Source organism: Cryptomeria japonica, chromosome 11, assembly GCF_030272615.1.
Source record: "Cryptomeria japonica chromosome 11, Sugi_1.0, whole genome shotgun sequence".
Classification (NCBI taxonomy): domain Eukaryota; kingdom Viridiplantae; phylum Streptophyta; class Pinopsida; order Cupressales; family Cupressaceae; genus Cryptomeria; species Cryptomeria japonica.
The window spans coordinates 204,682,748-204,698,632 of record NC_081415.1 but is presented as its reverse complement, the minus strand read 5'-3'; positions in this window follow the sequence as shown (position 1 = coordinate 204,698,632).

Sequence of the window (15,885 nt, the reverse complement as noted above, 5' to 3'; positions counted from 1 at the left end):
TAAAGTTTTGGAGCCTAAGGAGTTCATCCATAGGGAGAGTAGTCTCATTTCCTAGGCCTTTTGTAGTAGCTTGTGTGGGAGGGTTTATAGGGACATGAATTCCTTGTTCAAACTTCCCAAGTCCTTGTCCTCTAAAACCTTATTTTGTTATTATATGAAAGCCACGACTATAAGAATGTTGCAAATGACTAGGTGGGGGAATAGGATCATGAATTTCTTTGAAATCTAATGTGTAAGGGGGAATAAAAGGATTTGTAGATGAAGAAGGAATATCATGTGAAAGGATACTCTTTTTTCTTTCATCATGCTAATCCTTTTTGGGAGGTTGGGGATGAACATCTTCATCATCTAAAGGCTCATTGTGACTTATTTCTATGTGAGGAGAAAGATCATGAATAAAATGCATAACATCATCCTCTCTACCTATATTTTGATGTTAAAGATAGGCCCTAGGAGAATAAGGAAGGTCTAAAGAGGTAAGAATGTTAATATTTTTATGTTTCCCTCCTTTCTCAAGGGTATGTGTATGAGAAGAAGATGGGCCTATGTTGGTTTCCAATGCTTGATTTCTTTTAAAAATATTATTGGTGGAAGCATGATCTCTCATCTCATTCACATAAGATACCCTAGGAGAGGTACAAGGATTAGGATCTCTAATATTGCGATCTACAAAAGCCTTAAGGTGATTAACATATGAAATGCATTTGTTGATAAAATCACCATAATGCAACATAAATGATATATGAAAGCTTTGAGATGAAATTGAAAAGGAAATGACTTTGAAATCCTAACAAGACAATATGACCAAGTACTATGAATGAAAAGAAGCAACATGAAATGAAAGAAGTAATTATTCAACACATGATTGTAATAAATATATGTTAAAAATAATGTAATCATATGTGAAATAGCAAATAAATCTAGTCCATTGATTTCCATTGAAAGTCTCTTAATTAAAATCTTAATTTGCTGAAAAAGAAGATAAAAAATTAGGACCCTTTTATGAAAGTTAATTTAAAAGGTGAGAATGTTGAAATTTAAATTTGTGTTCAATCTTAAGAGGTGTAAAAATTGATAAAGGATGCCAATTTCTTGGATTTAAGAAGAAAAATACAGTCAATTCCAACTCTCGAAATTTCAAGAAAAAAGCTAGGGACCGGGTGCAAGTTGTACTCGGTCCGACCAACTTTTTTTGAAAATTTTCAACGATGATAGAAATTATGATTTTATTGTAGAATCCAAAAATATTGCTGATTTGGAGATGTCTAGATAGGTTAAATTAGCAGTCAAAGGTCGAAATAGGAGATTCTTAAAAATTAGGGTTTTGTTGTTTAACCACTTAATTTTCAGAATGAAAAGAAAATTTTGATTTGTAATTTAGAAAGAGAAACCATATCTGAATAAGCAACTAAAATGCTATATTTCACAAGCTTAATTTCCTCAAAATGAAAAATTGGGGTTTTTATGCAATTAACCTCTAAAATTTGCAAAAAGATCAAACTTGGAAATGAAATATTGAAATTCAAATTGCAATTATTCAGATCTAACAATGAGAAACCAGAATTAAGGTGTAAGACATCGGGTTCACCAAAATGTAAAGTGGAAAATTGGATCCTAGTGGTTCCCCACCTAGGAGAGAGAAAGGAAACCACTAGGATGATTTTCACTTGGGAGATACATTACATTCAAAAGAGGGGTTGAATCCACTAGATCCAAATCCAAGGGGAATAAGGATGTGAATGCTAAGTGGATTGCAAGTGTTGGAATGTGATTTACCCTCTTTTGTAGATATATATGTTGACTTGTTGACTATGCAGAAAATGAAGATAAAATGGATGAAATAAGGAGCTATCAATTCTGGATTGCATTGTAACTTCGGATCTAAGATATTCTGACTAATACAGATTTGTCCTATAAATTCAAGGAAAATTCATCGAGACCGGGTTGAAGTTGCACCTAGTCCTCCGAAAAATCTGCGTGTCGAAAAGGGTTTTTTTGTCTCTAAAAATGAAGCCTAAACCTACAATTACCGCTGCGCACCTGCAACATACACACAAAAAAGAGAGTAAGAAGAGTTATGGATAGTGTTTTGCCTTAGTTAAACCTCGGTTGAGGAATCAACCTTGAAAGAAAGTAATTGCAAATTCTTAAAAGTGAATAATGGAAATATATACCTTGTAGATCTACAATTTGTTGATGATGGTTGATTTTCTTCTTGAATGTAATCACAAGTGTTGCATGAAATGGCATGTAACATGACAAAACCCTAACACACACACATGCTTGCAAATGGATGCTGTAATGTTTCTCCAATGTAAGAATGAAGAAGACTTGATGAATGCTTGAATTCTTGAACACTTGAACGCTTGATGGCAATAATGAAGACCTCTTGCTTGTTCACCTCTATCACCCTCCTTTCCTGAATGAGAGAATTAAGCCCCCTCTATACTTTCCTTGGAGGTTTAATTATCCTCTAATCAAAGGCGGACATAGGGGGAATTTAATTCCCGAAAGCAGATTTAGGTCCAAGGGTTTGATGGACCCATTTTAGGGCCACCCAAAGAGGGAGGATAGGGGTGCCACACCCCTTTGCTACCCTATTTTGGGGCTTGGACAAGGTCACAAGGTGGAACAAGAGCTGAAGTAGGAGAAGATTTGGAAGGATGATGTAGAGAGGGGTCCCAATTGAGTAGGGAGATGCAGTCGCAAAGGTGAGGGCCTAAAATGCGGTCAAAATTGCAAGGGTCGCAATTTTATGATGCTACAAAGTGATTGATTAACCAATTAATTAAGAGATTTGATTTATGAATTTGAAAGATAAATACCTCTAAAGCATAGCATAACATGTCATAAAGATGAGATCTAAAAATAGATTTAAAAAATTATGCAACCTACAAGTGAATTTTACAATTATAAATTAAGTTTTTTATGAAACAAACCTCTAAATTTATGTAATTTAATTGGAAATGAGATCAATGAGTGGGAATATAAATTTTAAAGTGCATAAATAATCATACATGAGACATTGAATCTAAATTATGCAATCCACAAGTTCAAATCTAGAATTATCAATTAGGGTTTTTGTGAATTTAACCTCCAAATTTATGTCATTCAAAATAAAACTTATGCATAAACAAAGAGATCTAAGAACACAAATCATAAATTAAGGTTGAAGAAGTCGGGTTCACCAAAATGTAATGGTGAAAAATTAGGGTTAGGGTTAAATTAAGATATTAAAACCACTAAGTGTCCTAATTAACCATTACATTAAGGAGGAGCATAATCTAATAGATCTAGCCTTGATAGACTTAGATTCTGATCTAATTCCAGGCCTCCTTGATGGGGCTCTTTCCTCCTTAAATTGAATTGATTTGAATTTGTTAAATATTGGGGCAAGATAGTGAATTATTGAAGTAGTTTGATAGAAAAAAATGAGCTACAGATTTCATACGGAGACACCAACCTGGATCTGAAAAGAAGGAGATGATTCAGATCTATTTTCAAAAGTTTGACCTAATTTTTTAAAATCATTCTACTCTAATTTGGCTCGGTCCTCCTAATTTCTTGTGGTTAAAATTTGAACTTGTTCATCTCTACGAATCTTGTGGATCCTCTTGAATGTATCTCTGTACCCGTTTCATGCACATAGAAAGAAGGGGGAAATTGTTGGGACGGGTTTTGGAATCAACCATGAAATTGAATTGAAAATGTGAATAAGGTATTGCAGTAAAATACTTTCCTTTTGATGGAAAAGTTGAGAATGAATGAAACACTAATGACATACCTTTAATGAAGTTTTATTTGTCTCCACAAAGGAATTAGTGTTTCACGTAGGTTATCTTCATAAAATATAGATGAATGTCATCTCCAATGCTTGAATCATGACTTCACTACTTTTCCAATGCTTGATAGAAGACTGATTGCTTGCTCACTTGCATTTGCTAGAGTGTATTTTCTTGATTGATCGATTAGGGTTTAAAATGAGGGGTAGACCTCCTTTTATACTTTCTAGTCAAAAAATGAATTGAATTTCTAACAAGAGTCGATACAGGATCTAGGTCCTTACCCAAATTAGGTGACTATTATGAGGCCTCAAAATGGGCCATTTTTTAGAGGATCGGGATGTTGGCACCATGGTCCTGAAAATTAGGGTTTCAGGATCAAGGGAAGATATTGTAGAAAGTAAAAAATTATGTTTGATAGTTGGTGTTTGCAGAATCAGTGCTTCAGTCAGGCCTTAGAAGTCTGAATGCCAAAGTGAGGACAAATTGTAGCTGAATACAATCTAGGACACTACACTTTTTTTTCTACATGTATGTCTTCATATATTTACAATATCTGCAGTAGCATTCCATGGTGTAAAATGACATTGCAAGTCACCAGAATGTCTGCAGGCTCTAGTAGAGGCTTTGGGACTGCTTGTCGAGTGTCCCCAAGGTTTGTTGCCCTCTTTTCTTAGAGGTTGTATGACCTCTTCCTCACCCTCTTTATTTTCTTCCACTTCCATTTAAATTTTTGTTAGGCACTTTGTTATAGCTTGAGGTCTTATTGGTGTCCAATATTTAAGTGTTGGGGGTGGCACAAGCACCCACCACCCAAGCACCACCCGTCTAGCCTATGTCATCTAAGAGACACAATTTTTTTTGCACAACCAGTGCACAAGGTCTCATTGGAGACCGACTACAGCCTTTAGGGGCTAAAAATTTGGCCCACCCAAGTGCCAAAAATGGGCCTTTTTCAAATAGGCATAATTGTTTTTCATGAAGTTGATATTTTACAAATGAGATATCATTGTAAAGATGGTTGTGTGTACTTCACAGTGGTTTAGGTGATTTTACTAAACCTTTCTACAGGTTAATTTTATTGCTCATTGAAGTTAAATTTTTTATTTTGGACTTTAGGCTCATAAATTTTTGCCATGGTCTCTAATTTTCACAATTTTTGTGGCATTGAAAAGGTATCGAGGAGCTCTATCATTATGCCCATGCACTTTTCTAGATTTGTCCCTCGGTATTATTTATCTAGTTTTTTTACCATATGACATTGTGCCTGATTACTTGGGCATCCTGACTCCTAGAGAGGTTTCATCTTTTTGGAAATGCTTCATTTGTAGTATTTATCATATTTGGGGGTTTATGTATTCTGTTAAGGGTTTTATCTTTGTAATTTTAGAGAAACATCATAGTTTGTAATGGGATTTTAATTTCATCCTTCTTTGGACATCATGAAAAGGGGAAACTATAAACAATGGAGAGACGAAATCATTAAAAATCTTCATTGGCATAATTTTTTGCCACATTTGTATGGTCTTGTTTCCCCCCTCTTGGTACACCTAGTAAGAATTTTTCTTGGAATTTTAAAAGGTATCATGTCTTAGGAGTTATAATAATTCATGTTAATAATGCCATATTTAAGCCTATTGTTGAATTGGAGTATCCTTGTGCTCTTTGGGGTAAGACTTTAGAGATACATGGAGATCCCAATACTCTACCATTCTCAGATGATCTTGTTTTAGATTGTCTTGTGCCTCTTCACCTTTCAGAAAGGACACCCTTTGGTTGTGATACTATTCAATAGTTTGTGTAGCATAGGAATTAGGAATCATCAAAGCAATATATAAAAGGACATATTAATCATTATTAGCTCAATTACAAACACATATTGCAATGATCTAATCCTAAGCACACTCAATAGAGACATAAAAACAAAGCATTCAAAAATGAAAGATTATGCAAACCAAATGCAGACTTGAATGCTCCTTCCATGCGGCTCCATTGTTCTTCTTTCCTCTTCAAATGGTTGGATTGTGGATCTCACCTACAAGTGCACACACACAATTGAAAGCAAGATGGATATTGATGATTGATCAAGAGTACTAGAAGCGTGATTTGACAAAGTGATTATATGATTAAGGATTAGGAAATTTTAGGCCTTTGAGTGAAGAAAATCATCCAATTTATAGATAAATTGGAGAAATGATCAAGATTAGCATGAAATTGATATTTAGGCAATTGATTTCAAAAATAGGAAAATTGAGTGGAAAGAAGAAGGTTATGACACCTTCTATGTCATGAATTATGACATATTGCTATGTCAAGAGTATGACGCATGAGAAATTCATGCTTCCACCGAAGCACAAAAATAGGGAGAACTAGAGACAAGTTAATTAGGTGGAAATTAAATTTGACAAATTAGAAAATAGGTGGAAATTAGGAAATTGATGCAAATTAGGTAAATTAATTAATAATTTCTCATTCATTAATTAATTTACAAAAATAGGAGGAATTAATTAGCCAATTAAATAAACATTTAATTGTGACAAGAAGACTTAGGATAAACAAATAAATTATTTAACCTAGAGGGAAAATGCCAAACAAGATTAAATAAATAAATCATAAAAACTTTGGAAGATGAATTAACAATGCAAGAATGACAATTAGGTCTTGACAAAGGATCGTTGATATTGATTCGATCATGATTTTGAATTGATAAATGACCAGTGTTGATAAATGATTTGATTGAGATTGGTTGACAAAAATTAATGACAAATTGACCAAATTGACATGATTGGAAAGGACAAGGATCGATGACGAATCGATCGCAATATGACAAGATTGACAAGGACAAAGATCGACCAAAATCATGACTGAAGGTTGTTGTTGACAAGACCAAATTCGAAGGCGAGATGATAGAAGAATGACTCGATGCTCGCAAATGATAAAAACCAAGTGCGTGACCTAGGAGAAATGTTAATGCGATGCAAAAACCTAAAATGAGGTAATGCGCAAATGTTAAAGTATGACTCCGCAAGCGTTGACCATTTTTAGGTGTCTACATTTTGCCCCTCTTTGAGACAATGCGATTTTAAGCGTTGTTTCAAAGAACAGTAATGAAAATGCCCCAGACAACTGACAATGACATATGCATGCCCCCTCGAGAAATTGGCTGGAAATAGGCAGAGAAGAGGCCAATTGATCGATAAAAATGATAGAAAACGATAGGAGCAAACAGACTGACAAGACTGACTGAAGAAATGTTAGTAAGAAGAAATGAGATAGAGGACAGTTAGAGATGAAGAAAAACTTGCTTTCAGTAATGCACTTTGTAGGTGAGAACCTTTATTTTTATGTAGCAAAATGGATGCGTAGCATCATGGCATTGAAGGCCAGAGCTGAAATGCAACCCTTTTTGCAAAAGACAGACACATCACAGACAAACGACAATCACAATCAAAAAAGAAAAGGATCAGGATCCATCCCGGTCACTCTAAATCACTCAATGACATCATCGAGCAACATAGGAACATGATCGAAGCCAAAAATAAATCAGTAAAAAGATAAGATGCACAAATTCCAACAAATCAAACAAACATCTTGATCTTCATTGTCAAAAGTTGAAAGCGTTGATAGGACGATCATGCTGTCTGGTTTCAGGAAATACGGTACCCCGTCTAAGACTGGACATAGTCTGGTTTCGAGTATACCACACCCTGTATAAGACCCATGATAGCAGTAACAAGGACAAATGATTTTGATGTTGATATTTGATTGATAAGACAATTTTGATCAGTTTGAATGTTTGATTTGATTGAAAAAGGTCATCTGTTTAAGCGTGATTTCATTAAAGCACAGTGTTGGATTGATTGTCATTGGATGTATGCTCAGGGATCTATCTTATGCACAAAAAGGGATCCTTTATTGACAAAATGCTTGTTTTTGGATTTTAAAATTTTCAAATGTTTTTTGTTCATTTTTTCAGGACTTTATTTGATTTTTTTGAATTATTTCAGGACATTTTGTGATTTTTTTGTTTGGATTTTTTCAAGACATTATTCAGTTTTTATGAGATTTTTTCAGGACATTATTTGATTTTTTTGAATTATTTCAGGACATTTTTCAATTTTTTTTGAATTATTTTGCCCCTAGTGTCTAGCAAGGAAAGGAATATGACAGGTGAATAAATAGGCTTGCTGAAATATTGGTGGATAGAGGGAAGACAAAGGCCTTTTATTATGGAGACAATGCGGATGCAATTTGCAAGGGCTATGGCATGATGGGACAAGAGATTGGATATGACAATGTAAAGTAGTGACATGGCATGAGGGACATGTCAAGAGGTTTTTGAAAAATATGTTTAAATTTTGTGTCCTTATGTCAGATCAAGATCAAGGGATAGAAAGAGTGTATGGATAGTGATAAGATATGGATAGGATAAGCAAGACAAAGAATGGATAAGGGACATGGACTGAAGGTCGAGATAGGATACGGGATAGGCTAAGGGATAGTGGCAGAAAGTCGCAATAAGATAGGGAATATGGATGAAAGGTCATAATAAGCAAATGGATAAAGACCAAAAGCTATGATGGACTAAAAGCTGCAAACAAGATACATGATGCTCATGAAGATCCTCAGCCTTGTCAAGATCAAATGGGGAAAGGGAAAATGGACATGAGGGACAATAGGATATGAAGGAGTGTGATAGGGGTATGACATGGTATGATAGGATAGTGAAGGGCAATAGGATATGATAGGAGGAAACTTGCCCCCAAGTGTGGTGTGCAAGAAGTTCATGGATTACGCATGACGCCTGTTTGCCAGGTTTTCATCATGGTACTTGCCCAAGGCGCCTGTTTACCAGGTTTTCACCAGTGGACGAATTATTTTTGCTTTATTTTATTTTATTTTTTTGTCTTTTTCTTTTTTTTTTCAATTTTTTCTTCTTTTTTTTTTTTTTGACTTTTTCAATAGAAGATGGACACATGATAGGGGATGGAAGAAGGACTCAAGCATCTTTTTGTTTGGATAGTAGCCTTGAAAAAAAATGGACCATGACCTTTAAAAGTATGCTCAAAGACGTTGGTAGGATAAGGACATGGAAAATAGGATGAAACTAAGGCTAGGATTTATGCAAAGGATGGGATCAAAGGGATCGAAGGATGGAAAATATGCATTGGATAATGGATAGGGTATTGGAAGAATTGGGCTTCAGTGGATGGAAATGTTGGCAAGATCGACATTGGCACACACCTTGAGGGGTGATGGACTGATGGAGGAAAGACGTATTTTGGATATTGAGATTTTGACGAAGGAAATGCTATGGATTTTGGGACATAAGAGCCCAAAATGGATGATGAAGGTGATGGAGGAATAGGCTTGGAATGTTTGGATGGAGGAATAGCTTGGGATTTTGGGACATAAGGGCCCAAAATGGATGAAGAAGGTGGTGGAGGAACAGACTTGGAAGGTTTTGATGGAGGAATAGCAATTTTGGATGCCAATTTTGATGTTTCTTTAGGCTTTTGTGCTTCAAGGAGCTGCTTAGGGATCCACATGGTTTTTGATTTTTCATGCTTTTGTGGTTCCTTGGAGTGCATTGCTTGCACAAGGGATTTAGGAACCCATATATATTTTGACTTTGCTTTATTTTGCTCAGTGGGCCTTTGTGGCCTTTTGGATATATTTTTTTCTTTATAGATCATATTGTTCTTTGTTTTGACATGTCGATTATATTGGACATGTTGATCCTTGAATACATGTGGATTGCTAGACTTATGACTTTTATACTTGGCATCCAAATTGCTTGGAGGGGGAAAGGAATGTCGGTGTGGATGGGAATGATATGGAGGCATGTGGGATGGATGGAAGGTTCTCCAAGATGTGTGCCTTTGCTGATGTTGCATAGGAGATGGAGGGATATAGGGACCTAGAATGGATGGAAGCGATGATGGGGAAGGTGGACAATTGGATTTTGACTTTGAAGGGATACCAACACCTTGAGTGTGAGCTCTGTAGCCATGACCATTAGTATATTCTTTGATATGAAGGGATTCTTGCTTATGGAGATCTACCCCTTTGCCTTTATGAATATCTTGACTTGTAGGATACTCTTTGCTTTGAGAAGAAGACGCGAGTCCATTATGAGGTGGATATGATATGAGAGAAATAATGAGATCTTGAAGTGGATCGGATTGCACCAAAGTGGAAGAACCCATTATGCTTGTCGAGGGTTCTTGAACATCTTGCACTGACACATTAGAATCATGAGGGGGATTAGGATCATGAGGGGGACTAGGATTGTGTAGTGGACATGGTTCAATGAGAGGCTCTTCAAGAGATGGAATGGGAGGAATAATGGGACCATCACAAGAAATATGATCTTGGAGTGTATATGGAGCATTAGGACAAGGAGATGGAGGAACAAGTGGATCTTGTGGAGGATCTGAAGGAATGATAGGGTCTTGTGTTGGAAATGAATTTGGAAGGATACTTTGATCTTGACAAGGAGGAATATCATTGGATTCCTCTTTAAAATTGCTTTGTTCTTGACTTTTAATGGGATCATCGGAAAGGATGGAAGGGATATCTTGATCTTTCTTAGGAAGTGGAATGTCAATGGGATTTGAAAGGACATTGTGTTCATGAAATGGAAGGGGATCGTTTGGGATTGGATGAACTGGGATATCTTGATCTTGCTCGGGGAATGGAGTGCCAATAGGGCTTTGGATAGGATGGACAAGAATAGGGGAATCATCGTGAGTGTCTGGGAATATGGGGTCCTGGTCAACAATTGGATGGGACGATAAGGTTTCGGGATCTTGATCTTGATCTGTTTCAAGACACGTTTCTTCATGCTCTAAATTATCCTCTTGACATGGGGTTGGACTTTGGATATGCATGGAGGATTCTGACGAGGTATCAATGCTTTGGCATGAAGGGGATGCACTTTGAACATTTGTGATGGATTTTGACAAGGAATCAATGCTTGAACATGAGGAAGAGTGACTTCGAATGGGGTCCTCTAAAATAGGTAATGGCAATAAAGTGCATGGTGGCATTGGGTCTTGTATTTCTGAAACATGACAAAGATGTGCATCATGAATTGGATTCTCTTGGCAATCAATTATGGGTAGCCCTTGGATAATTGCATCCTTGGGTGTATTATTTGATGAGGACAATATGGAAGGTTCTTGTGAAACTTCTAGAGGTGTGGGGATAGATGCCACTGGAGAGTCAATTTGTTTATGGGGGGAGGAGGCATTGCTAGACATAAGTGTATTATCTTGATCTTCTTCAAAGAACTCACTTGGTCGTTTCCTTAAGATCATTGCAATAAAGCCACCTTTCTTTCGAGGTTTTGACATGATTGGACCTGGAATTTGAACTTGTTTGGAAAGGAGTTGGTTTTGATCTAATGTCATGTTTTGATATTGGACTTGGTTCAATTGTTCTGACATGTTTGAAACTTGGCTTGGTGTGTGCTGCAACCTTTGTTTTTGAATTTGTGATTGTGGTTGTTCACATTGATATGTTGATTGAACTTGTTGATATCCCACCATTGGTTGAACCATTTGTTGACATTGTATAGTTGGTTGGACATATTGTTGAAATTGGACCATTGGTTGTGTTGGTTGCATATGTTGGACAATTGGTTGAACCATTGGTTGTGATGGTTGAAAATCAGATTGATAGTAAACACCTTCTTGTTCTTGATGTGAAGGCACATAATGTTGTTGTTGATGTTGTCTCCTTTCTTGAAATTGTTTCATCATCTCTATTTGGGAGAGGAGAGCTGGTATGTCTGATCGTTCAAGAAGAGATCTTACATCAATTGGCTCAATCTTTGGATTTCGACCTGGAAATTTTCGAAACACTTTGGACATTTGTGATCTATTCTTCGCAATGTTTTTCACTCTTTGTTCCAAAATCTCTTGTTCTTGAGCTAGTTTCTCCTCTAGTTTTTGTATTTGGAGACTTGTTTCATCATAAAAAGTTTGATCAATGTTGCTTTGTTTTTGGGTTGGATAGAATTGTGATTGCATTGGATTAAAATTTGATTGCATTGTCGGTTGATATGTCAAACTTTGTTGCATCATTGGTGCTTGGAACCTTGTTTCAATAGTCATGTCACTATGCAAATGCAATATTTTTGGAATTTTTCAAGGACAATATATGCTATGCAACTAAATGCAAACTTGAATAGATGAAAATGCAACCTATGGCAAGAATGTAACCTATGTTTTTGGTTGTTTTTGAAGATTTTGACAAGCTTATGAGTGCAAATCTAAGATAGGGACCTTTAGGAAATTGAAATGATGTCTAGACCTCAAAGGACAAAAGGACTTAATTGACAAAGGACAAGATGACAATGTCTCCCCTATATGCTTTGATACTAAGCTAGGTTTGACAAAATGATATTGATGACAAAAGGACAAAAGGGTTTGATAAGGTCTAGACTTCCTAACAATGACTTAGGGTTTATCAAAGATTTGGATTACTCAAGTATGACAAGACCTAGCTTTGACACTATATGCGAAAGGACAATTAATATGCAAGTGACCTTAATACGATATGATAATGACTTAAGATTAATGAAGAGACTTAGGGTATGCAAAGTATGACAACGGTATGACTTTAATGCAAGAGGACACATGCAAATGGATGACCCTTATGGATATGCAAAAGAATATGACTTAGGTGGAACCTAACCTTGGTACTTGACAAATGACTTTGCAAAATGCAACCTAGGATGAACCTAAATGTAAGTGACATGCATGTTGAGACAAGATTTTAACAATATTGGATAACCATGGTTTAGGAAGATGATCTTTGAATCTTGTTGAATGTTTGTTGGATGAATGTCTCCTGTGTTTAAACTTATGTTGGATTAATTTGTTTTGCTTTTTGAAATGGGATGCAATTCAACTTTTGACAAGCAAAGAATACAAGATATTACAACTTAGACTCAAGACAATCATGCTCATTTCCACATTTCTTATGGTAGGCAAAGACATTAGGTACTTGAGAGGTAGACTCATTATGGGATTCAAGGAGAATACATAGATGCTTGACCCCACGGGCTCCCCTCCACGGCACTCACTTCTCAGGGCAGCCAAGCATCAGTCCCCATGGAATCTCCCCATGGCGAACTTAGTATCTCTTCCAAGTATCCGAATTTGTCCTTCTCAAGCAACTAGAAGGGTTTTTGGCCTCTAAAAACAAGGTGTTTAGTAAGGATTTCTATTAAGCGTTACTCCTTGATGTCATGCAAGCATGATTGAGACATTAAGCCCATCAAGATACCAAACAAATGTAGTCGCTCAAGCATGATTTAGACCAAAAGGCCCTACTTAGATGTTGATATGAGAAAGAGTTTCAAGGGGCATCACTTCCCAAGTAACTGCAATTCCCACGTAACACTTCCTTCAAAGCTTTCGCTCATCGGGTTTTTTTTTATAGTGAGTTAGAATGCCAAGGAATTCTAGCCATACTCACTTTGGGTTGTCCCCTTCTCACGATTATCACTTGCTTACAAAAGCAAAGTGGTCGGGAAGGCAGGCCCTCTAAAGGAGACAAACAATCAAAGACAAAAGCATGGTATTGAAGATCTGGATTTCTGATCACCCTAAAAGGATGAGAGCATACTCTCCTACTCCAATGTCATAATTCAACAATCAAAGCAAACAAATGTTTATTCCAACCTATTTAGAAAATCACTAAGTGCCTAAATTAAAAAAACACAAACACAAAGTTTGGTTGTTTTTCCAAGGCAACCTGCAAAACCCAAGTTAGAGGTTTGATTTATTGTCTTTGACTTTCGAATCTGCACAAAGCGTGTTAGTAGTTTGATTTATTGTCTTTTCCATGCATATGCCAAGATCCTGCACAAATAATTAGTACCAAAATCCAAAGCACAGAAAACAGAATGCAAAAACATCAAAAATTTCAAGTAAACACTGCATTTTTCACCTCTATTCTGGACTTTACACAGACGCAAGATGCATGACACAGGCGCAAGATGTATGACACAAGCGCGAAATGTCACCTACACAAGCGCAAGATGCATGACACAAGCACAAGATGTCTGACACAAGCGCGGAAGTGTCCAGAATACCCTGCACGGCCCTGTTTTTGGGTTTTTGTCTGCAAAATCAACATGAAAGCACTCCAAATCACAGTTAAAGGGTTAGAAGGTTAGTATTTCACGTCAGGTTCACCAATTAATGTAGCATAGGAATTAGGAATCATCAAAGAAATATATAAAAGGACATATTAATCATTATTAGCTCAATTACAAACACATATTGCAATGATCTAATCCTAAGCACACTCAATAGAGACATAAAAACAAAGCATTCAAAAATGAAAGATTATGCAAACCAAATGCAGACTTGAATGCTCCTTCCATGCGGCTCCATTGTTCTTCTTTCCTCTTCAAATGGTTGGATTGTGGATCTCACCTACAAGTGCACACACACAATTGAAAGCAAGATGGATATTGATGATTGATCAAGAGTACTAGAAGCGTGATTTGACAAAGTGATTATATGATTAAGGATTAGGAAATTTTAGGCCTTTGAGTGAAGAAAATCATCCAATTTATAGATAAATTGGAGAAATGATCAAGATTAGCATGAAATTGATATTTAGGCAATTGATTTCAAAAATAGGAAAATTGAGTGGAAAGAAGAAGGTTATGACACCTTCTATGTCATGAATTATGACATATTGCTATGTCAAGAGTATGACGCATGAGAAATTCATGCTTCCACCGAAGCACAAAAATAGGGAGAACTAGAGACAAGTTAATTAGGTGGAAATTAAATTTGACAAATTAGAAAATAGGTGGAAATTAGGAAATTGATGCAAATTAGGTAAATTAATTAATAATTTCTCATTCATTAATTAATTTACAAAAATAGGAGGAATTAATTAGCCAATTAAATAAACATTTAATTGTGACAAGAAGACTTAGGATAAACAAATAAATTATTTAACCTAGAGGGAAAATGCCAAACAAGATTAAATAAATAAATCATAAAAACTTTGGAAGATGAATTAACAATGCAAGAATGACAATTAGGTCTTGACAAAGGATCGTTGATATTGATTCGATCATGATTTTGAATTGATAAATGACCAGTGTTGATAAATGATTTGATTGAGATTGGTTGACAAAAATTAATGACAAATTGACCAAATTGACATGATTGGAAAGGACAAGGATCGATGACGAATCGATCGCAATATGACAAGATTGACAAGGACAAAGATCAACCAAAATCATGACTGAAGGTTGTTGTTGACAAGACCAAATTCGAAGGCGAGATGATAGAAGAATGACTCGATGCTCGCAAATGATAAAAACCAAGTGCGTGACCTAGGAGAAATGTTAATGCGATACAAAAACCTAAAATGAGGTAATGCGCAAATGTTAAAGTATGATCCACCACATCTTATTTGTCTATTCTAAGGGGAGCTAGGTTGTTGTGCTCGTAGGCCTGGACCTCCATAAAAAAAGGTGAATTTTTTTTCTTTGCATTTTACTAGAAGATTCTATCTAATAAACTATAATGTATTGTTTAACTTCTAAACATTTATTGTTCAAATAAACTATTCAAAACAAAATTCAAAATAAAAAAATTCTTGCAATTTAATTTTTCCAATTATTCAACTTCCACTTCCAAACTATTTTTCTATTAAATATTGTTTGCATGGGTTTTGGGGATGATTTTTTTATTTCCTATTGATTATTTAACTTCTAAACATTTATTGTTTAAACAAACTATTCCAAAATAATTTCAAACCAAAAAGTTTTTTGCAATGTAAGTTTTTCTTATTATTAATCCCCAATTTCCAAACTATTGATCTATTAAATATTGTTTGTATGAATTTTGGGGGTGCTTTTTAACTTCTTTGATTAAAAACACATTTTGTAAAAGCTGGCACTAGTTCAATTAAAAACACATTTTGAAATTCTAATTAGGTTGCATCCATAGTTTGTCATTTCCTTCCTCACCTATTTTTATTTTCAATTTTTTTGAGGGGACCATTTAATTGTATGTGTGCTTGAAGCTTTTTGGAAGGCTATTATTTATTGTTAATTTGT